The 24,495-nt window shown below is 42.0% G+C and overlaps 1 protein-coding gene across 4 annotated transcripts in view; it reads left to right on the forward strand.

The window, feature by feature from the left end:
• Positions 1–1,081: 1,081 nt before the first annotated feature.
• LOC120454328 (leucine-rich repeat-containing protein 4B) overlaps positions 1,082–24,495 on the forward strand; it is a 97,210-nt gene continuing 73,796 nt past the window's right edge. The window contains exons 1-2 of one of the 4 annotated variants that reach the window (XM_039639544.2): positions 1,082–1,138; positions 2,583–2,968. The gene's annotated coding sequence lies outside the window, so the exon portion shown is untranslated. Of the gene's footprint in view, positions 1,139–2,361; positions 2,969–24,495 lie in introns of those variants that run through there. The other 3 variants (XM_039639570.2, XM_039639552.2, XM_044006479.1) reach the window with 3 other exon arrangements.

Below are 24,495 nucleotides of genomic sequence, written 5' to 3' on the forward strand. Positions count from 1 at the left end.
AACGCATTCGCATAACTTGCAAATTCTCCGAAACTTGCCAAATCTTTGAAGCCCAACTCGAGCTGGTAACTGGTAACTGGAAACTGAAAACTGAAAACTGGGAACGGGCGATTATTTCAGGTATTTCAGGGACTTTTCTTAACACTCAACTATTTAAAGCCCCACATAATTAGTTATGCTTAAAGTTTGGTGCGTCGTTCCTGTTTTTTGTTGCCCTTTTAGTGGGTGCTCAATCCTCGATAGGATGAGGGTATATATACATGTAGGTCAGGGGGTAAGTAACGGTCTGTTTTTGATTTTACTTTTTATCTTGTTCCTGCGGTGCGTGGTCTCTGTTAGGAGTCGGGCTTAGCAGCTCTGCAAACACAAGCCGGTTGTTGCAGTCCTCTGTTACTCACGATATTCGCTTGTGGTTTATGTTAGTCAGCAGTTTACTGTTGCTGTGTTTTACGTTTACATACGATATTTCACAAAATAAGTAAGTAAGTCTGTTCTGTTACAGCTCGTAATCAGCTCCAATAATTATTTATTTAGGAAAATTAAATATTATTTTTTTAAATATTCAGTTAATAAGCTGACACCTGATAAAACATATTTTCCAGGTAAATAATTTAAAAATCCACAAATCGTGAAAATTATATTATTTTACATCCGCGACTTAGCAATTTCTGAATTAACCATACAGCTTATTGGCTAATGACATGGTTTGTGTTCATTCTGCATACTTTTGCTTCCTCTAACCAAACTATTACCACTTTGGTAATTTTGTTAGCTAATTGGAAGCCAATAAATTGGCCTGCATGTCTGGCCAGTGAAGCAAAGCGAAAACGTAGTTTAAGCAAGGGTTTAATGCACCCCCGAAAAAAAGCCGAAAAAATAACCAACTATTAGCTTGGCATGCAAGCAATGCCAGTTAGCCAAGTTAGCAGAGGGTTAAAAGCCGGTTAACACTCGAAGAGCCGAAGTGCCTCTGCTGCGTCGCTGCTTTCGCTTCGTTCGACGTCGCTGTTAAGCGCTAACATGGGCTGGAGCTCGATTCCGGAGCCCCGATTCTTGGCTTTCAGTCACCTGTTAAGGCCCAAGCGCTACGAACGTCGACGGAGTTTTTCCGGGAAATCGCCAGAGGAAAATCACGAGAGTGCGTGTGTGTGATCTTATGTGTTGCTTGTGCTTGTGTTGATTTCTGCATGCTTTTCCGCTTATCATTTGCACTTGCGAGCATGCATTCTATGCCACCAAGAAAAGAGAAAAACCACATCATTCCTGTTCGAAAACCACTTTTGTATTATTTTGGCTTTGATTTGGCGTCATCGACGACGGCGACTGCGAACGACGACTGCGAACAACGGTTTCCAGCTGGTCCAGAATTCCTGAACGCGCGCTATATGTACTCCATGCTCCATGCTACATGCTCCATGCTGCACGGTGTGGATTCGGCCAAGAAGCGACAGCGACTTTGGCCAAGTGGCTCGCCTCTATCAATAGAGCTTTTCATTTGGTTTACCGTTAGGCGGCGGGTCTAGCTGGTCGCCGTGGTTGTTGTTGCCATTATTGTTGTTGTTGCTCTCGAGTGGGCAGCGCCAGCGGAGCGTGCATCATCGGGGGGTTTAGTTTAGAAAGCCGGAGAACCCGAACCCATGGCATAGCACCTGGTCTCCCCATCTCCATCTCCATCTTTGGATCTCGAGTAAATCAAGAAAAGTTGGGGGAGCCAGAGGCGTGCAAGAAAAGCAAACCAGTAAGGCAGAATAAGGCAGAAGGCTTAATTAAATTTAAAGGCACACACACTTATGGCCAGACTTTCAGACTTTCAGACTTTAGAGATTGACCGACTTCTGCTGCTGCCAACAAAAGTGTATGAAATCCGTTAATTGATTTTTTTATTTGCTGTTTAAATTGTTGCGCAAAATTGGATAAATACTTCTGCCCCAAACGTAAATAAATCGAAATAACTTTGGCGGCTTGTGTGCATATAATTATGTGGCACAAACGATTTTCACTTCTTCGTAATTGAATGTTAATTGGAAAAATAATTTGGAGTGTGGAAACAGTAAAAACTTTTCAAGAACTTTAAAATTATATAAAAAAAGGTGAAATTTATTTATGTTTTCAATGTAGCTTGCACTGAATTAAAAAATCATTATATAATCCATTTACCTTTCCATATGAAGTTAAATAAACGAGGTCGCTTTGCATCTGAAAATTTTCCCCATGACCAAGGAATTTCCTTTGATTGGATAAATGCGAGCCACAAATAAATAATTGTGTTCAAACATAAAAGGCCAAAAAACTGGACCGGAAATTACAAAGATTTTCGAATGCAATCATAATTATTATTCGTGGCATTCCAGCCGAATTTTCATTCTTTGGGAAAACCACACGAAAACATTCCAATGGCAAACAGGTTGCCACAAAGCCGAGAGCAGCAGCAACAACAACATGGCCAAGAGGGAAAATCAAACACGTGCACAGGCACAGAACGGAAAAGGTTAACAACACAACAAAAGTAAAAACAGCAAACAACAAACAGCAGCGGTAACAGCATTACGTTATTCCTTCATTTTTATTTTGACCAAACACAGCGAAATAAACCAAATTTTAAAACCGCGCGCTAACTGAAAAAAAAGAAGATTCGAATATAAAACGGGGGAAAATAAAAACGGATATAAAGGAATTTCAAGCGTTTGGCATTTTGTCAACCAGTAAAGGGCCAAGTGACGAGCAACAAAAAAAAAACGAAAAAAACGAAAAAAATCGAGGGAGAGGCGCACAAGTGGCTGCAACAAAGGGGCCCGAACCACCGAACGCCCGCGACCTCTGACACCCCGAAAAAAACAACAAAATATAAGAATATCTACCTTTTGGCCGGAAAACGCTTGTTTCAGCACGCGAGCAAGGGAGACGGGACGACTGCGCGGGAGGGAGACAGGGGCAGGAACAACAGCAACAAAAACAACACAACAAACAGGTGAGAAAGGAGACTTGCATGAATGAATGAATGAATGCCTGGGTGAGGGGATGGGGTATTGCGGGGGGCGAGTATGGCGAAGTGGATGAATAAAAGCCACAACTGAAAGACGGAGGCCAGTACAGTGGTACCTCAAAGAACGCCAAATTTTTATTAATTAAGTTATGACAACAATAAATCTTGTAGGTTTGAATGTTTTGAGTATATGTTTATAATCTAACATATTTCTTAAATTGTACTATCCAAAACTATGAAACTTTCTTTGGTTGCCATTAAAACCGAAATCACCTAAGGAGCACAGTAACTGTACATCCTCTTTTAGCTACAAATTCAACTGGGCGAGTGCCCACTGTTTGCCAGTGCCGGTTGCGATACAGTGATTGAAACTGATAAAGAATAATAAAAAAGGCTTTCCTCATGCGCGAGGATTTTCCCAAACAATTCTTTCGCGCCGCGTTGCTTGTTCGTTTCATTTTGGAGGGCTGAGCAGGCTGCTCAATAAGCAATTAATATGCACAAGTGTCTGCCCTGCGAGTTTCCACCAAAATCTCGGAGAGGAAATGGGCGCGAGTCTCGACCGTGTGAAAATGGGGAAAGAAAGAAAAGCCGAGCCCAGCGTGGCACATTGTTTCGATTTCCACGCAGTGTTAAGAGCTTAATTTAATTCCGAAAAGGTTTTTCCACTTGATGAAAATTGAGTTTGGTTTCGTTTTGTCGAGGGTAAAATCTTTGTAAAAAATACAGCACTGCCCTCTGCTGCAATAATTAAATATATATATTTTTTTCGTTATTTTGTTAGTTCAAATTAATAAGCATTTTTTCTGCAGTTTCTGAATATGGTTAACACGAACCTTTTACCGAACATTTCAATGCAAATCAGGTTCTATTATCTCAATTGAAAGTTCCCTTTGAGTAATTTGAAACCAAATTTGATTCTCTGCTCGCAGGAGACATCCATTTTCCGCTGATATTTCTCCATTCTGCAGCTTGGCCCAGTCACGATTGCAACTTTAATCTATGGCAATTTATATTTGCCTTTGCTGGTACTAAGCAAATTCACCCCGGAACACACACAGAACTATTTTGGCGAAAAGGGACGTAGTCGGTGCATTTTGCGGAGGGGGTCTATCGGAATCAGCCATAAAACTATGACATAAATCAGAATATGCACAGCAATGATTTATCATTATTTGGTTTCTGCAAATGCAATTTGGCTCCCTTTTTCCTCGAGCCCCTGACCTTGGTGGAAACCCTGCGTGAAGTTGCAAAGTAAAAATAACCAGGAAAAGTTGCAAAAAGCAGCAGAAGGAATGCCAAAAATACGCAAAACAAAAGAACAACCAGTTTCGAAAGAAAAACACTCCCTCAGAAGTACAACGTATTGTTGTACTCAACTCGATTCCGGCGAGACTCTTGTGAAATATCGCACTTTGCTTATAGAAATGGTTATCTACGCTCGAAAAAGAAAAAAAGAAATTCAGGAAAAGTCCGAGTAAACAAAAACACAAACAGCGAGCAACAAAACGCATGGCAAACAAACTCGCACAGACAAAAGTAATGTGAAACACAATAAAAGTGTCTAACTGTAGGAAGAAATGAAAGTCAAATGCTGGTGCGTTTCCAAGAAGGGGGCTAATATTTATGTATATATATAGATATATATATTGAGGAGAGGTAAGGCCCCCATTTCCGCCTTACTTCTCACAGCATCTTCGGCGGCTTTATTAGCGGCCATACAGTTGGTATTCTCTTTCGTTGATCTTGAGCGTGATCTCGAAAATATTTAGAAAATGTGTTAGAGCCATGGCCAAGAATTCGAGAAAGGCGTGCGGGGGGATCGAGGGGGATTTCGAGACTCGTGTCTGGGTTTTGAGAAGAAAGCGTGCAAATTATGGAATTATGGTTTCTAGGAAACTGGGTGCCTGACTGAAGAAGACGGCCTAACACCACCACCTGTTCCATCATTTTCCGCAGGTACAGTGGTTGATATAGCAATTAATGGTTGAAATCAGTTTTGATTGCTCGGTAATTATCATTTCTTTATAAAGTCTACAGATCACTTCTTTATAATTTGGATGGCTGAGGCGAAAACCACCAATTTGCACACACTTGTTTCTTGATAGTAAATCTATAATTTTACACTTTAAAAGTAAGCCAGCTTTAGAACGATGATGATTCAAAAAATATAGTTTCTTGATAATAACTCACTTACGGCAAGAATTGATCCCATAACAAATGCATGTTCCTCATCTACTGTGGAATCAGTAGTAATTTATAGTTGTAACTAAAGCATTGTAATAGCTATTTTATTTTCTTTGAGCACCTTAATTTCCAACAATCCATCATGAGGCTCCCCAGCACTGCAAGAACCTAACAATCCACCTATCTGCGAGTCAAGCTGTTTCGCCCCAAAAGTCGTAAACCATTTCCTTTGGCCAACTTGGTGCTGGTGTTTGGGCCATCAAAGCCGCACAACCACTTCCTCGGATTCTTCCCACTGTCAGAGAGAGGGGTTCCCTCGCAGATAATTGAATTATGATCGAGGAGTGGGGCTTACTGGGCTAATGAACACAAGCTGAAGGGTAGTCGAGTGAGCCGAGCAGACAGGGCCCACATTGAGGTGATAATGATCCCAATGTTCATTATGATAATGCTGACTATGCTGCCACTCAGTGGCGAATGGAAAATGTTTGTGAGAGATGCACGGTGGAGAGGAAAATAAGAATGAGTCGCGGCAATGAACTCGAAAGAAGCACTGCAGACAAACTAACAAAAATATGTGGTGGCAGAGGCATGTGGCAGAGGCATGCATAACTAAGTTACTGCCACAAACAGAGTAAGAGAGAGACGGCAAGCGGCCGAGTGAGAGAGACAGCAGCTGGGCGAGCGACTGAGATGGCAGGACACGCAGCATGCAGTTGCAGTTGTCAGTGCATCATTATCCAGCTGAGATTTTTGTTGGCCTATTAGAAGGATGGCCAGTGGCAAAAACTTTTCGAGTCTGCAGCTGCATAATAATGCTGGCTTACACTGGGGGAAATGTATATCAAGAATACAGCTGCTTTCCATTAATTCTTCCTTGTCTGGGGGAAACAATCTCGAATCCTTAGTTTCTTTTATTTAACTATACTTTTTCCCTCTGTGTGCCTTTAAGATCCATCGCCGTCATCTGTTTTTGACTCAAAACGTTGTTGGCAGGAGGAAAAAGCAGAGTGCTATATAAAGAGAGAGGTCATTCATCCAGCGTTTATCACGTTATGCTATGCCTAACCCCCACCCCCCGGAGTTTATTAACATATTATTCTTTCCCTTTCTAACCACCTGTTTTTTTTTTTGTTTGTTTGTTACCAAGTGTGGCTTTGGCCTTAGTGGCTGTGTATTTGTGTGAAATTCTACTTTTTTTGTTGGTTCTTGGCTATCTACCTTCTTCTGAGACTGTCTAGCAATTCATTTTTTTTCAGATTTAAGGCTATTATTTATTGTACTTAGCTTAGTTAAGATCCCAGAGATTATTCATAATGCTTAGCTTAGTTTTCTGTCTTTTGGTACTTTATTATAATTGTTACCTGGAATCTTCGAACTTACGGGGAAAGACTTTCCCATTTGTAGTTTCTGTCGTACTGTGAAGCGTAGTTTATGTGTAGTTTACAAGGGTATTCCCCTGGCCATTCCAGCAGTTTTGCTCCTTTATTCTGCGGCCTTTTTTGTGCCCTCATTTCCTTAGCTGCGCCCACCATTTGGTGGCGGTTTGAAGAGTGGAAAAGTGGCAGGAGAGGTGGAAGCTGTCGGGAAAAGACCCCAACTTGGGTCCAGAATATCCCCTGACCACTGTCGTTCTCACTGTCGTTCCACGCTTCTTTTACTGCTGCCAGTGACGCCAGCTTTTATGCATGCCTGTTTTTCCTGCCTTTTCGTATTATTTTTTGCCTTTTTTGGCCTACGGTTTTGGCCAACAGGAAATAGCCGACATTAGACTGGGCTGGCACGTGTTTATGTTGCTTTGCTGTTATTTTATGCTTCACGCTGGGGCAGGAAATGCGACAGAAAAATGCATTTTCAGTTGCCATGGAATTTTCGCTCTTTCATTCGGGAAAAAACTGTTGGCAGTTTCGCATCTGCTTCTGCTTTTGCTTCTGCTCCTAGTTGCCTGGATGCTTTTTTTCTTCACCCAGGGTTTTTTAAGCGATCTGTGTTTGGGTTGCTTTAGATTTCATTTCCATTTCGGTTTAATCCCGTGCAGAAATACATCTTTTATATGTGAACAGAGCTGGAGGAAATTACGTTTTTATGCCTGCACTCTAAAGCCAAAACAAACGAACGATTTAACTTATTTTTTTTATTATTTTTCGAGCGAAATTGAAATTTTTATGGCCACTGCCACTATAAACCCGATCTAAACGGTAATATTTCCCAAATAATCTTAAATGCATGTGAACAGTTCACTTAAATGCATTGAAGTCTAATAAGCAATGCAGTTTTATGTGTGCGAAAATAGTTTAAGAGTTTAGGAATAGGAAAGAAATGTTTAATAAATGTTTTATTACTCTAACTAAAACTAAATTCGTTTTCGACTATTGGAGTAATTGTTTTCTTAATGGCTTCCTAATGGAGAACCTTATACGAAATTTTGTCCAATCTTTTTACCATATTTCTAACCACTCTGTCGCCGGGGGCGCCTTCAAAAGTCATTCTCCCGAAAAAGTGCAGCTGCATAGTCCACTTATCCGAGCATCCATCTAAAATGCTGCAGGGCATTTTCCTTCATCGAGGTGAAGAAACGAGAAAGAAGAGGCAAATGAAAAACTTTGTAGCTTTGTTATCTGGTATCTGCCTTCTGGTTTCAAGCCACACTTTGTTTGTATTGTGGCTCATTTGCATTATTTTAATTCATTCCATTCGGGTAATCCCCAAAAGAAACTAGATAAAAGTTCAAATTGATGTTCTGTATTAATAGATGAAAATGAAAATTGGGATGGTGATGGTTATGGTGATGGGGAAATTGTTACGGTTCTTGGAAGCAACCGTTATGCTGACTGCATACACTTAATTAATTTCCAAATAAAACGAAAAATAAAACCCACAAATTGAAGAGGAGCCAGCAGCAATCCATATGGCAAAACTTTCAACTTACAATTCAATTTATTTTTCAACAAGAATACAAGAAATCGCAAAAAAAATAACTGAAAGTAGAACAAGAAATAGGGAAGTGCAACAAAGACGGCGATAGAGCAAAGGTAGAAAGACAAATTGCAACTTTTTGAGGCACAAAAATCACAGTTAGCAGATAGTTTCACCCATTCAACCGCCCACCCACTTCCTCCAAGGACACAAAAGCATGAGGAGAAACTTTGTCCTGCCGCCAGGACACTTGAAACAAATTGCAATTTGTGCCTTTGCCTACGAAGCGGGGTTAAATGGTTTTCCTTTAGCTTTTTGCAGAAGGACGTGGGAAGTTCGTCGGGGTCTCCAGTGTTGCCTATAAGTTAAGTGCAGCAATTAATAAATAAAAAAGCGTGTTAATTAGAGAGCCACACACAGGAACCAATGGAAAAGGGGGTGATGGTGGAGAAAGACAGCACCGATGGAGCTCAAAATGTTTCGGCTAATTGCGATTTCAATTAGCCGTATTTCGAAAATCCTTTTGGGCCACTCTATACAATCCAAATCGGGTTTTAATGGCATTTTAAAGGTGGAAAATCGGTGAAATTACTTACAAATTCTTTTAGCTCTGGTAACTAAAGTTTTAAATTCATTTACCAATAAATTAGATACGTTAGCCAACCTAAACTCTAAGCCATCCTGGTATGAAAATCGTGTGAATAAATTGAGCTTGTCACATCAGCAGAACTAACTGCCTTTGTTATGCTTACTTATCCATGTTCATTGCTTTGTCTACCCGCAAAACAGTCTGTGCCATAAGTCCCTCCTCACTGGCAATGCTCTGCAGCATTGGCGGAAGGTGGTTGGTAACTTTTGGCCAGCACTGTGCTGGGTGTTCTGTCATTAAGGTGGCCATTCGGCTTCCGTTCGGTTAGTTTCCCCCCCCTTTTGCGCGCCATTTCATCTCCAAAAACATTTTTCGCTGACAATTCGCTTGGCCAAGTTAACTGGGGGAATCCCCGTGCTCATATTTCATTTCATTGTGCTCCATTTCTCTGGATATGAATGCACGCAGAGAGAGAAATGGCGACTGCTGACTGCTTAATATTTCACCGGACTTGGCCAAATCTTTTATTACATAACTCGGCTTAGATATGGTCAGTAGCGGTAGTAGAACCAATTCCCTACATATTTCTACATATTTGCACATACGCCATCGGAAATCTGAAATGCCCCTCACGTTCGCGGCATTTGCCTAATTTAGTTATGCATCCAGCCACTATATCTGTGTCCGCCCCCCGATTCATAACCGTCCACCCATTGATTATTCACAATCAATCAGCGTATTGAGTCAGCCTATTCCCGTTACTATCCAATTTCCCGTTGCGCCTCCGATTCTATTTCCATTGCCATATATATTGGAGACCTCAATTAGTCGGCCACGGATATTGTGTTCTTCGATTCGCCGAATTGCAATTGAATTTGGTTGTGCCAATTAGTTAATTAGCAGATAAGTGAAATATAGCAGCCAAGTGATGGGAATGGGCAATGAATAAAGGAGGGCTTATAAAGTAACCCATACAAGTCAGGGGATGTACCATGTCCTGAGATAAAAGTTGCAGGATTGAATATACAAACGGTTCTGTTGATCCATTTTACTTACTAAAAGGGGGCTCCTAATTAAATTGGTTAGAGTGGCTTTAGGTAAGCAATAGCGCGCTCTTAGCATCAAACTAATCAGCTTAGGCAAATAATTATTTTCAATTATTATGTGCGAAATTGCTTTGCAAATTGCAGATTTGTTCAACAACCGTGTGGACCCGCCATCAACTCAAGCTGCATGTTGTATTCATAAATCGAACCAACGACATTTAATCGACAGCCAGAACACAACAATGCCCAAAGCAAATCGAAACAATAGCCACTGTATTGGCTCAAACCGATTTCGATTCACACACCGACACGCAAAATAAAACAAAGGCTAAGCGGCTTTGGTTGAACTCCGGCCTGAAGTGCGTTGTGCAACGCTGCGTATGCGCAACAATTAAGTCAGCAATTCTCTGCGGCTTTTCGTATTTAATTTATTTCCTGGCTCACCTTGCCACAAACTAGAGTCGAGCTAAAACCGAAAAAACCTAGCGATTTTAATGAAGTACACATACCGAAAAGTTAGCAAATAAAACAAACGCAGTCTCAGAACTAAACCAATTTAAATGAGTTTCAAATAAAAAAAACCCACTGCCAGGAAAAATATGCGAGTCCAAATGACCCAAATGGAAAATCGCTAAAGGCAGCAGCCGCAGTAGCAGCAGCGAAAATGCCACAAAACATAGTTTCTAATGAGCCAAATTAAGCAAACGTCAAACAATTAAAGCGAACCCAGCGAATGAGCGTGTAATTATCTTATAATTAAATTCCATTTAGCCAAGACTCATGTCTCCGCGACCACGACAGTTGGCCCATGCTGGCCTGAAAATTTGTGTAAACTCCTGTATTTGCCAAGCGTTTGCAGCAGGTGCAACAGGTGTAAGTTACGACAGAGGCGAAAATCAAGAAAAAAAGGGTGACAGCCAGTAATCGTTGCAATCAACTTGGAAAACAACAGCGAAAACAAAAAAACAAAAGCAACTTTAAATCCGTTTCCGCCACTCAAAATTAGTGAATTTGTCAGCGGCAGTGGGTCAACAAAACGCCTTTTGGCCAGCACCTCAGACAAGGGTCAGTAGCTGGAAAAAACACCAACGAGTTGGCTGGAAAGCAAAGTTATGAAACGGAAATATTAGCAGGACAAGGAATTTATATAGAAACTATATAACCATTGATTTCCCCGTAAGCTCAATCGTGCTCAAAATATTCACGACGGGAAAAATAACACCACATCTTAAAGTCAAGGATCACAGGTGATCGTGAATTCAAAGATGGCCACGATTGTGTTGCTGATATAAAGTGTATGGAAAATTCCAAATCGAAGTGCTTTCCGCAAATAGCGTAGCACAAGGTAGGCAGCCCGATGCACTTGTTGTTTTCCCTCCGCCGTCTTTATTCTGAGTTGGCAAGACAAAGTTATAATTTGAGGTATTGTTATTCGCCGACTGGCTGCCTTTGTTGTTGCAATCGAAGCTGGCTCAAATTGGAGAAAGTCAGTCGAGTAATTTGGTCTTTTCGCAGTCGCTCGCATGCGTGCAGCGATTTTAGTTTTATTTTATTTCAGATATTTGCCGACTGTTTTATTTGCACAGCTTTTTTGTTTTTCTCTTTAGCTTATGCCTTGTGGGAGGTGCTGGCACTCGATTGAGCCTTCTAGAGTGTAGTGAACTAGTTTCCATTTAATAGTTATAGCCCAAGAGCCACTGGCAAAGAGAGCATGAAATGTGCAACGAATTGTGGCAGCAGCACAAAAAGATTTATTGAAGCCGTTGCTGCTGGTGCAGCTATTAACAAAATTACTTAACAAGCGGCCGAAAAACTGGAGAAAAATACCACATTCAGCTCACAGCAGCAGCAGCAGCAGGAACTCCCTGAGTTATTGCCAGTCGGCTGAGTTTCGGTTTTGGCCAGTCTAAAAAGGCCCAAAGGGTGGGCATTCTGCAGCCACAGGAAGCGGGCGACAGGCAGCAGGCGACCTTGTGAGGCAGCGATATATTCTATTTAATTGCATTCGCGGTCCAGACCAAAGAAGCCCGCAGAGCCCGGGACTCTAAGCCGCTGTCAGCATTTTGGGGGCTGGAAGCTCGGATTCGCCTTCACATGTGCCCGAATTGTGAATTGCAAACTGCAAACTGCGAACTGCGAACTGCGAATAGCAAATGGCGAACTGCAAGGCACAACTCGCAGCACAATGTGGAGAATGTTAAGCCCCGGATTACAACGGACATCAAAAGTGGGCGGTGACCGGGCGCCTTGATTTATGATTGCGCAATAGAAAGATGGAGCGGCGCACTCACATATAGTGGGGCCCAAAGAAAAGTGTATTTAAGCCCTGTATGGAGTGCAATCCGGGGAGTTGCAAGTGGGGGTTCTGGCCGAAAGAGGCCCATAAAAGCCTTATGAGTTCGCAGATTAGATCTCGTAGTGCTAGCGAAGTAACACGCAGTGGCAGAAGCAAATGCCTATACTTAAGTAGTAAGTACAACTCGGATTCAAATGCAACCTGTAACGTTAGGTGTCCCAAATCGATATAAGTAGACCGGAAGCACATAATTAAGCTAGAGCTTCTAGCATCCATTTCGAATCTGTAAGTTCAATCGCATTCCCAGCAGATGAGCGGGCAAGGAACCCATTTCCTGCACCTCACATGGGCCACTGATTGGAATTGAGCCGCCCATCGAACCCTCGACAGTCAGCCGCAGAATTGGTATCGCCGGCTCGCCTTTTCTATGTTATAAATTTTCGCTAACGACGCCCCTGGCACCGGGAGGAGTTGCTTTGTTTCGTGGCCATTTGCCACGTTTATTCGCCACTATTTCCTTTTTTTTCGGCTTGTAGCCCACTATCGTACAGTCGCAGCTTTGGACAGCAGCAAAATTCAGGAGCATTGGGCAGCATTCAGCAGCAGATCCAATTGCGGTTGCCGCCTGCCAATCGGCAAAAGTTGACGACCGCAGCGCAGCTATTGAAAGGCAATGAGAACAACAAAATCACATCGGATGCAGTGGATTCACTGGATGGGGGGTTTGAGTGGGATGCACTGGCGAAGGACACTGGCTAGCAATGCAATTTGTTATTTTGAATTTAGCAATTTTGAGTAGCAACTATTTTTGCGCACCAAAAGCAATCGGAAGCCGGGGCACAAAGCCATGAATGCGCTCATCCAGTTTTCCCTTTTCTCTTTGTTTTTTGTTATTTAATTAAATGTTCCGCGAATTTTCGAGATCGAACTGGGGAGGCTGCCAGTCATGGGAATGGGCGTGGCAGCGGCTTTGGCAGCTCTATTATTAGCTACAAAGAGCAAGGAATTTTTTCTGTTGATTATTGGTTCCATGGAAATGCAGAAATCATGCATTTCCCCCAACTATTTTTAGTGCCCATCATCATAATGCCTGTGCTTCACCCGCCCCGCCCCATTGCCACTCACCTTTCCGAGTGTCCTTTTGCACTTCGTATTCCTTCAAGGACGAAGAGGCTGGAACATTTGAAAAATTCCCAAGTCAAGGGCTAAATAAACTTTGTCGCTCGGGTGAAAAGAGCAAAAGTGTTTGACAATCGGACACTGCAAAAAAAATATTAAACCAAGTGGACACTTAGATCTCAGCTGCAAATTTAAGGCGTACTTAAACTTTATATTTATATTTATGCAACGCAGTTATCCGGGCAATCATCTACTGAAATGGATATCTTAAGTACCCAATTCTGGATTTTTATTTCCTGTGCAGTCGCATCCCACTTGGAGCATCTATCGCCTTTCCTGGCTCGCTATATATGTACAAATGTCTATCAATTTGAGCTGTTATCCTTGTGCATATCCTTTAGCCATACCTCACTGTCGGCAGCTTGTCTGCCCCGCCCCGTTTCGTTTACCGCCCACTTTCTGGCTGTCGTCTGAGTAGGAAATTTATTGAATTTAATATGCATATTGCACGAAAAATGTATGCATTTTCTTTTTTTTTTGTTTTTGCCATATGCCGGTAGCTTTCTTCTTACCCTTTTGTCATTAAGTGTTATGAAACGTCAAATTGTTTTTCTTGTTGTTGTGATTTTGAGCCCAAGATGGAAATTTCAATTTGGATTTTTTGATGGAGACATTTTCAAGTGGAAAATGCTTCAATGGCTGGGCCAATTTTTATGCAGATTTCGGGATCTTTTGAAAAGTAGAACAATGAACCATTTTTGTTGGCATGGGAGAAAATATTATACTAAAATTATACAAGGTTTGAGATTGAACAATAATGATTTAAGTAACCAAATATGTTATATTTTGTATTAAAAAAACATGGATTAATTTTCCTTTCATTCTTTTCTTTCTAGGTAAGCGCCTTTAAACAGACAGCTCCACAAAAAACAGACAACAGGTAAACCCTCTAAGCAAGTCCATTAAATTTGAACCAAAATTTAGACACAATCTCCACACTGACCCCAACTTTGACCCACTGCGAGCCCAAAGAGATTTCAGCTAATTACGAGTGTGTGTCACTTTTACGAACGTCTCTCAAATGACCCATTAAGCCGGGCCATTAATTTTTAGCCCAATGACCCCGCTAAGATGGAGAAAAAATCGTGAAACCCAAGAGGAAAACCAAATTAAAATTAGAAATATTCGAGCAACACTATAGTGAAATACTAAAATTGCGCATAAAACAAAATAAATAAGCAATTAAGGAGCCGACGACGGGATGTCGGGAAAAGCGCCCCGGAAAATCGAGTGCGAAATTCATTAATTAGCCATAATGGTCGTCCAGCCGCAGGGGGCGTGGCTTTCAAGGGGCGAAAAATGGGGGGCGGACATGTCCATTCACTATTGGCATATCAGAAACACATGTCGCTTGTCATGTGTGCCAAATGTGGCATGCAACATTTAACTGCAGAACAACAACAGAAGAGCAGAAGCTGCGTCAACGGCAACTGGCTAAATGGCCAAATGGCCAATGGTAAACTGGCAACAAAACAGAGCCATAAACGCGGCTAATTGCCAGAGGAATGCCGCCAGAAGGTCAGGTCGTGTCACTGCGGAATGGCACTTGGGGATTCTGAATCGAGTGCCAGGCGGCGATCTACACTGGCGAAAAAAGTCTGTAACTTACAAAAAAAAAAGAGTATCAGAAAAAATCAAATTAAAGTGTGTCTAAGTAGACCAATAACTGGTCATGGAAAATGGTTTCTAATCTGTTTACCTCGTAGTATAACAAAAGGCTACAAACCTAACCAATGCTTTCGATTTTCGCCCCAATTCGGCTTCGTTCCCCCCCTTTCGCCGAGTGTAAAGAGGCCCGCTCATAAGTAATATAGTTTGGTATGTGACACGGATTGGCAGATTCGACCGGCGTATGGCGCGTAAATTGGTGAAGAGCCCAGATTAACCGTTAATGGCCACGAGTATTGGATGCCACGCTTTTTGATTTCGGGTATTTTGGGTATTTCAGGCATTTCGTTACGCTTAGCAACTTGGCAACTTGCTTGTTGGTCAGTTGCTCGAAGCTCTACCCCCCAAACATACATACGTGTGCACACCTAAATACAATGCCCCAACTCGATTGACTCGTTTTTTTCGGGTTTTCTTCAGTTGAAGTCGGCCAAGACATAATAACAATGTTTGATGATGCGGTAACTGAGATGAGGATGCCGTGCCGCCGTTTACTCCACTGGCAATTTGCCGATGTTTATATGCCTATTTGAGGCCGTTTTTCAACTTGGCTTCATTCTCCGATTCCGATTCCGATTCCAATTTCAATTGACTTGTTCAGTCTGCCATTGGAAATGCGAGTCGAATGTATAAACACAGTTGCTCCGTCCGCCTGGGGAAGTTGGGCATTTGAAACTTGCAAGCCGACTGCACTTATTCCTGTGTATTTGGAACGACGGACGGGGACTCCAGAGGCCAACATATTCCGGAACGAAATGAGCTGGGGGAATGCAATTTATATGGCATTCATTAAGCAGCAATTGATATGGACGTCAGTGGAGGAATAAACAATTAGAATTAGAGGAACGTGGTCTAGAAATGAACTGAACGTCTTATGGACGTACTAAGTGCCCGGTAAATAAATAAATTGAAACGAAACTTGGCTACAAGAGTAGCTGGCAAAACTTCAAAAGTTTTAAATGAGCAAGTAGTAACTCCTTGGTTAATTTCATTAATTAATGGCAAAGATTTTACAATGCGGGTTTCTCTTTTGTTGAGTACCATGCCAAAGATTGATAGAGTGATTTAATTTAGCCAGTTTGCCAGCAACTGCGCTTACATCATCCAATCGATGGCCAAAAAGGGTTTCCAACACTTAATACAGACGCGACAGGAGTTACAACATACTCGTAAATAAATAACAAAGCCAAATCAACGAAAATCCAAGCTGAAGTCATGCGTATTAAATACCATGGAAATCGAGAAAAAATCAACCGAAAAAAACCAAATGCAAGGGGAGCCAACAAAAAGGCTGAAATCGACCAGCACGAACTAAATTGCAGGCAATCATTTGGAAATTCAAAAGCAAAACACTGAAAAACTAAAAAAAAAACTAAAAAATTCCCGAAACAAACCAGTGTGTGCAGTCACGATTAAATGTTTATGTGTATATGCACGACTATAACTAAGCGTAAACGGTTTCAGTTAGTGATTCATGTGGCTAAATACAGCTATATTAAAGCCGACACATTTATCGCCATCGATATCTTTCACCAGCGAAATGTGGCGAAGGGGGGGATGAAAAAAAACTGTGCCACTTGTGTAATTATTCCATTTGACATGAGCCATTCGGCGGGGGAGACGGGACACTCTTTGATTTACGGCGATCAGCCATCGAACGAAATCAGTGCAACTAACAGTGCAACCTGTTTGCGCCACGGAAAACAAGTCCCCAACTGCAGCGGCAGCCAGAAAATTGGCCTGCAAATTGCCCCAGAGCTCCCTGCCTTGCCCCTCAAAATCTTTTTTTCTTATGCGTCTGCACAGAAAGAAAATATTAGGTTATAAATACAAAGCCTTTAGTAATCAAGTAACAGTTTCCAATATTTTAAAATAATATCTGTGAATAATAAATACGCATCAAAGCTTGGAAAATATCATAATCATGACATAATTTAATACTAAAGATAGATTTTCTTGCGGTGCTGTCTTCCTGAACTTCCACAGCTGCCGACGGCGAACGGGACTCTCGACGTTTTGGGCCATTGACAACGATTAAAAACAAGTTTCCCCCCAACAGCCACGCCCTCCTGCGGCCGCCGGCCGCCCCCTTTTCGGGACACGGACCATGGGCACTGGCACTGGCACTTGTCCACCCAAGTTCCACTTCCCCATCCACTTCCACTCACTTGTTTGCTTAACCGTTCTCGGCCTCAGTCGACGTCGGCTGCATTACTGACCCACATACAAAAGACATTCAATCGAACTGTTTTCTTTCTTCTTATCCCCCTCTCTTACTGGCACAGCCTCTCCCTCTCCCGCTCGCACACTGCCCTCTCTCTCTCGCTCTCTCTCTCTCTCTTTTGATGGCCTTGAGTGGCTGGAGTATTATGGTTTTGATGGAGAGCTGAGCTCAAGTGGGCCCAGAGAAGCACTTGGTGGGGCAGCTAAGGCACTCAAAAGATAACTTTATCTTTCGACAATTTAAAGTTGCTTGCGAAAATATCACTATTTTATGGAATTTATTTAGCCAGCTTAGGAGAGCGACAAAGGTTATGACCTCTAATCACACTCAAATGCAGCTCTGGTCACACCAATTAGTATTCAGGATTCAATTTGTTGCCTACTTTGTGCCATTGGCCTGCTACAAATGTGAAATGGTTCCAATTATTCCTGAATATTTTGAGCTGTATAAGAGTATTAACTATTCGTGCTGTCTGCTTCATATCCTTTTTTCCTGTTATAAATAAACATCGAACAGCATGTAAAAGGTGATGGGGATAGTCGGTGGCAACTGGCGACTGGCGAGTTTTGTCGTCATCAAACCGCGATGTTTGCGTGTGTTTGTAGTTGAGTGCATCTCTGTGTGCGTCTGCGAGTGTCCGTGATGATTTACCGTTGTGGCCTTCTCTATGCACACACACACAGACACATGCACATGGCAATTCTGACGCTGAAATAGAGCCAAACTAACTGCAGGGGGTGGGGGGTTTTGGCCAAAAGTGGGAGTCTGCGTCTGGGTCTGGTCCCCATCCAGATTCCGATTCCGATGCCGATGCTGCTGACATTGCTGTTGTTGGCTGTGTGTGCCCATTTGAACGTTAGCTACACATAGTTGGCTTGTTAGCCATTTGCAAAGAGTACGGTACTCTGGCTCTCGCTCAGGTGCAGAAAAAAGAGATCTAGCAACGAAAAAAAAGGCGAGGAAAACCCAAGCTCTCTGTGAAAGCAAGTGGAGAAATGTTTCAATTTTGGGCAAAAAAAAAAGGGTTCAGGGCGTAATGGCTTAACTAAGGGAATATGTTCAGCTGTATTCGTTGCTGACGTTAGCCGAGAGTGTTGATTCTCAAAAACATTAAATCTTGGCACACTGATTCTTAACAGCTACCAGTGCCAATTTAGAGTTTTATAATGTTTTTAACAAGCTTTTGGAAAATACCTTATACCGAATTATGCATACCAAGTCCCAATTGCTGGCTTCCATTCGGCCTCTGGTCACTCTAACTACTCCTTTTACACCTGAGACTCACCTTTGGTCATTAGCTGATGTGGAAAATGCTCGTTGGCTGCCTCGAAGTGATGGAGTTGGACCATTTGGAGGCTTGAAACGACCGCATGGGGAGCAGCCTCCCCCACTCCCCTCTCACAAAAGAGCAAGCTAGCGAAATGAATAAAATGGGAACACGCACAAACAAAACATACACATATACACACACTTTAGCCGGGCGGTTGAATTCTCATGTGTTTGCCACGCCCACACAATACACCGGAGGGCGTAAACAATAGGTGAAAAGGCAAATGAAAAAAGTATGATGTGGATGATGATGATGTGAAGCCCGCAAGTCATCGCAGGTGAGGTATATATTTGAAAGTGGGGGCGTTCAAGGGGCCGGAGTGGCCCTAGTTGCAACTTGCAACATAAGTATTAGCTTCATTTTTGCAGCATTTAACTTGGCCATCCCCTCTCCCCACTCGTTGCTCCTGCGCCTTTGTAACATTGTTTGCCGTCTTCTTCTGCTGCTACTGAATTTTTTTTGTGTGTGCTCTGCCGAGCCTCAAATGAATTGAATGTGAAAAATTTAAATGCAAACAGCCGCAGTCGACGCAACAAAGAGAAGAAGCAGACGCAACACTGCGAGAAAATATAATCAATTATTTGATTTGTAAAAATCAGCTTCGAAACGAAATCTACGCTGAAAACGGTATGTCTAAGCGAACTCAAATGTAAGTCTGGTCACACTCGGACCTAACTTTTAACTGCAATTCCTTTTTCCTTATCAATAAAGTATTTCTCACAGTGCAGCCCTCCCCTGTTTGCGTTTTCGCGGGGCAACCCCTTTTTCTCTGTGCCGTTTCTGCTTGCCTTGCATTACACAAGTCGACAAGCCTTACCGCTCCTCCAGCCCAACGCTAAAGCCAAAGCCCTCCTGCCACCCCCCACCGAATCTCCCACTCGGCTCAGTCTAGCAAAGTTCATTGTACCATCTCGCTTAGTTGAAGAGTCTATGAGTCCAAAACAAACGATGCTTTTGATTGCCAACAAGCGGGTGGACCGAAGAGGGGCGGTGAAGAGGTGCTGTTTGCCAACGCCAACGCCAACAGAGATCGGGTCAAAGACTCGACTTTAGGCCTAAGTTAGACCCTTTGGTTGGGCGCCAACGCAGTGCTCTGAATTTCGTGCTCCCATATTTATTATGACTTTTTTTATCTACGCAAGCAAGTGAGAAAATAGTTGGTAACTACACAGTAAAAAGATTATATAAATGAATATCTTAGAGTGCCAAGTCAAAGTCGAATTTGATTTGTCTTACCATTTCTAACCACTTTCCTTTGAGTAACCCTTCATTTGCCAATCAAATTAGAGAAATCACTTTGAAGAAACGTTGTCGTCCAGTTGACAACTAAAGGTTTTTTCAAAGATCTTTTCTGTGCTGCTCATTAAGAAGACATTTTTACGCTGAATAGATTTCATCTCGTTTCACCGCGCGTTTCATTTGCAGAGCAAACATTTCAGGGCGCAGCTTTAGCAGCACCTTCACAACGATTTGCTTTTGAATGATTTTTTGTGAAACTTTCTCAAAGAATTGTGAGTGGGCCAACAGTTGGCCACAAAAATTAGCACTTGACGATGTTGACAAACAGCACAGAAGATCCGCAAATTAGCAAGTCGCATTCCACCCACTCAGCACTCGGCAAAGTGCGTAGCGTAATTATACATTTTGTAAACTGCAAATGTGATTTCGCAAGGTTAAATGCAAGGATCCTATTTTGCATTCGAGCTACCTTCGCATGAGTGTGCTCCTATTTCGACTGACAACTGTTGGCAAATAATTCCCCCACCCAGTTAACCCACCAGTCATCCCCCTTAACCCACTAACCATATCCTCGAAACTCTGTTCATTATTCCGAGCACGCATTCGCCATGAGTTTTGTGGCTGGGTTATCTGGGTGCCGTGCTCTAGTCCTCCTAGATAAGGACCCTCTTTCAGCCGCGTCCCTTTTGGCATATTTACTTTATTACAATGTGTGACCCCAGTGAAAACGCGACAGGATTCTTTTATGAGTCGCCAGTAGACTATTCATAACTATTACGGCAAATGCTGGCTTTTGAAAACAGAAAGATTTAGTGAAGTCTAATTCTATTTCGGAACTACATGTTGAAGACTTTTAAAGGATGTTTTTTCGATATTTCTCAATTTCCCTGCAATGGTCTTGTTAGTTGGCAAAAACGTTTGCATAGCGCCATTTCCCTCTGCAGTTTTTCACGCAGGACATAAATAACGTATACGCCGCATTGGACAGTAACCTGCCTCTCCCTTTCTACCTCCCCGCTCTCTGCCTATCTGCACCTCCCCTTCTCCTCCGTCTGCTGGCGTGTTCCTTCAGTCATTTATCATTTTCCATGGCGTTGACACTTTCACTTGTTTCACACAATGAACTGAACCACAACAAGAAACAAGAAAAAACACAACAGGAGACATGGAAAATAAAAACCAAAATGAACCATTGACAAGTCAATTTCTGTATGGGTCTCCGCCCAACCTGCAGCTCGTTAGGGCCTGTCAAATTTATTAGTTTCGATATAATTTGACAAAGAGTGAATTTGTACGGTTACATTTACCCAGCTTGGCCCCAAAGGCGAACATTTATCAATGGTTTTGACCTCTTCTCGACTGGCTGTTGTTTCTGCTGCCCTCTTCGGTGCTATTTTCATTTTTAAAGGCTGGCTTTTTGCAGAAATTTATGTTTATTGCGCGATGGCCTTGGCCAGAAATTATCATAAATTGCACTGTCATTACAGCGGAAACAACGTAAAAACGAGGCAAAATGGTACCATAAATATGAAAATACTGTTATTCAGCGTAATTGCGGCTTACTGTGGTTCATTTTCGGTTCACGGCAGTTCATCGCCGGATCACTGCGGTTCATCCGCAGTTCACTCTAGTTCATTTCACTGACACTCGGTGAAATTTTGCTTTCATCTTCGAGTCGCGGCGGTAGAAAAACAAAAGTGTAGCAAAAAGAGAGCAAAAGTGAACTGAAGTGAAGTGGAGTGGAGTGAAGTCCATCTGCTCCGCTTTGTATTTCTGCTATTTTCACTGCCTTCGCATCTTCTTTTTACTTTGCTGTTACATTTTTGTAATGCTTTTTGATGTCTTCATTGTGCGAGTCGGTCGCTTTTATTTTTTTATTGCGTTATTATTTTTATGTTACTGCTGAACTTAATTAACATTTGGCACGACTTTCAATGTCAATGGCAATCTCACTCTGGGCACAAATGCCAGCAAATTAGTTAATTTCTTTGATCGCCAGATAAAGAAATACTTTGCACTAATGATCCGACATAAGTGCGGCAAATGATGAGAGAGTTGCAGGTTAAAGAAAGTGATTTGGGACATGCAGATACAAATTGCAGCAGCTTTTTCATCCCAAACAGCACAGGTGCAAATGAACAGAGCTGTAAATGTTCAAAGAAGAACTAATATTTCTTTATTAATAAGTCATGTAAGATTCTCGTAGATACAATCATTAATTCAATTTCCTTGTCTTTGCATTAACTCAATTTGCCCAATTCGTGTGTCACCGATGACACTTACATCGATGTACTTCTACGCACTTCAGAACCAATTTAGAAGCTGCTAGGCAGCCCGAAATCCTACAGCTACCCCAACAAATGAACCCGAACGCATTTCCGACTCTAAAATATCTACATACATACATATATGTATACTTTACATTTAACAAGCACTCAAGTCGAGCTGAAGCTTACGAGCCAATGCACTTAAGTTTATTTGCTTGGGGACAGCACAGGCAGACCGAGAAGGTATACAAAAAAAAAAAGAGTTGGGCTGCCAGTTGGATAGATAGCGGGAAACCCGAAAATATCTGGAACAGCATCTGGAACATAACCCACTGGGCAACATCAGTCCGACTTGGGTACTTGTCATAAGCACAAGCGGCAAGGTGCGGCCATTTGCTTGCAACCCACTTGGCTGGTCACACTTGCCACAGCATCCCAACTACGAGTCCTTTCCATCTTTATCGTTTTGGATGTTGAGTTCTCCCTCGAGAGACTTCACTCAACGGGCAGCATAGTTTATACGCCTTTTTGGCGATGACTCGACTCTACAGTCCAATATTGATTAGTTGTCATTGATGCTTGTTACCTGTGCTGCTGACCTTGGCTCGTCTGCTGAGCCAATCGATAAAGTATTCCAACACTCACGTTTCGGGCACTTCCTCAAACTATTTTGGCTACAGTCAGTGGCGATATTGTAGAACTAGCAGTATTAATTTCCTCTTAGTGTCAATTTTAAAATTATTCGATAAACATGCGACTATCTTTTTAACAACACGACAGCCTGTAACCTTTCCCGAATTTCCATTTTTACACAAGATACTTGTTGTTTACTACATCAACCTAACAGTATGAAACGCACTGTATTAGCATGTAGCTTGTGATCTGCCCACATCTTTTCGGTTCGTCATCGAAACTGACCAGCATCACAAGTCTTCAAAGACCCATCTTATTTTTAAGCATTAACATCACATACCATATTTCAGTTGTCTGTTATTTATTTGGCTTTTGTTTTTTGTTTGGGGGGCCTTTGGCATTTGGTCAACTTTTTAGTCGGTTTTTGCGGCTTAATTAAATCTGGTTTTTTTCTTGCCTCAGCTTTGGATACGTTATACGCTTCATTGTGAATGTTTTTCCATTAGCATATTTTTTGTTTGTTTTGCGACTTGCTCAACTCTGCGACATTAAAAGTTTCTGCGATTGCTGGCAAGTTTTTCCCTCGCCTTTTTTATTAGAACTCCATGAGTTCCGATTGGGAAAAACTTTGTTGGCTTCGTTGCATAAACAGGAAATCGAATGCCGGAATGTCGATTCGATTGTTGGTAAACATAACAATCTGTTATGATTATTTATCATTGCCTGATTTGTTCGAACAACATTTGTATTGTAATATTCTTCTGCGGGTTAAGGGGTCTGCTGGTTAGATGTTCGGTTTATTTATAGACGCCGATGATGATTATGATTGTATTATGCATAATTTGGCACGGAACTGGTTAAATAAAGGAAATCGGACATCAAACAGTGATTGGGTCTTCATGTCTGAGGCCATCGAGTGGCAGAGCTCTGATATGAAACTTCAACTTTTTCGGGGAACTTTAGCTTTTTATGGTTCCTGGTTGATTGCTGTTTACTGTTATTTATCAGAGGCAATTCCATTGTAAGATTTTATTTGCATAAACTTTTACTTTTTTACTGACCAGACAAATTGGGTCAGGTTTTAAACGGGTCGTTTCAAGCTTGTTCTAAATGGTCAAGTTTTGGGGGAACATTATTCAGTTGGTATTAGTTATAGTATGTAAGCTAATGATGGGATACAGCATTTATATCTCACTTGAATGTGTAAAAACTATTTATTTTAAGTTGTCAAGTTTGTCAAGTTTACACATTGAAAGCCTGATGCCCCATGGGGTCTAATTAGAGCAGCAGTCAAATGCAGCATCAATATATTATTCCGTTTTGGACAAAAGCTCTCTCGCTGAGCAAAAATAATACATCTTCTGTCACATACTGTACATATATCAATATAAATCATCTTCGGCTGTCCATCGGCTGACATCGAATCTCTTAATGTATACAAATCATATTTTCCAATTCTATCGCTCGCAACCTTCAACTCCAACCAAAAATAACCCATTTTACCCAGATCCCAACGGCATCGCCCAATTCACGTAGCAAATCACTTTACAACTGTCAGACAAACAATGCCAAAAGTTGATGGCCAAGAGAGGATTGAGCGGAAAGTGTTGGCCAAATGTGGGCGAACAGCCTTGTTGGGCAAAGGGCGTGGCAGATGAAAGATATCCTTCACCGGATGCTGTTCGGCATTTGACTTTATCACGCAAATTGATTGCTTTGACCCGAAACGATTGACGAAATTTGATTGATAACTTATTAAGTTGCCCATTGTCTGTGCGAGATGTGGGCGTGGCCCGCCCCTATCTAATTTTTGCATGCTGGCCAAAAGTTTGTGCTGCTTGTCTTGCTCACATTTTGAGTCACGCATCGGTGAATGGCTAATAAAGATAAATATACAAGATGCCAGATGGCAAAAGGCACTCGCCCCCCAATACGCCT

Source organism: Drosophila santomea, chromosome 2L, assembly GCF_016746245.2.
Source record: "Drosophila santomea strain STO CAGO 1482 chromosome 2L, Prin_Dsan_1.1, whole genome shotgun sequence".
Lineage (NCBI taxonomy): Eukaryota > Metazoa > Arthropoda > Insecta > Diptera > Drosophilidae > Drosophila > Drosophila santomea.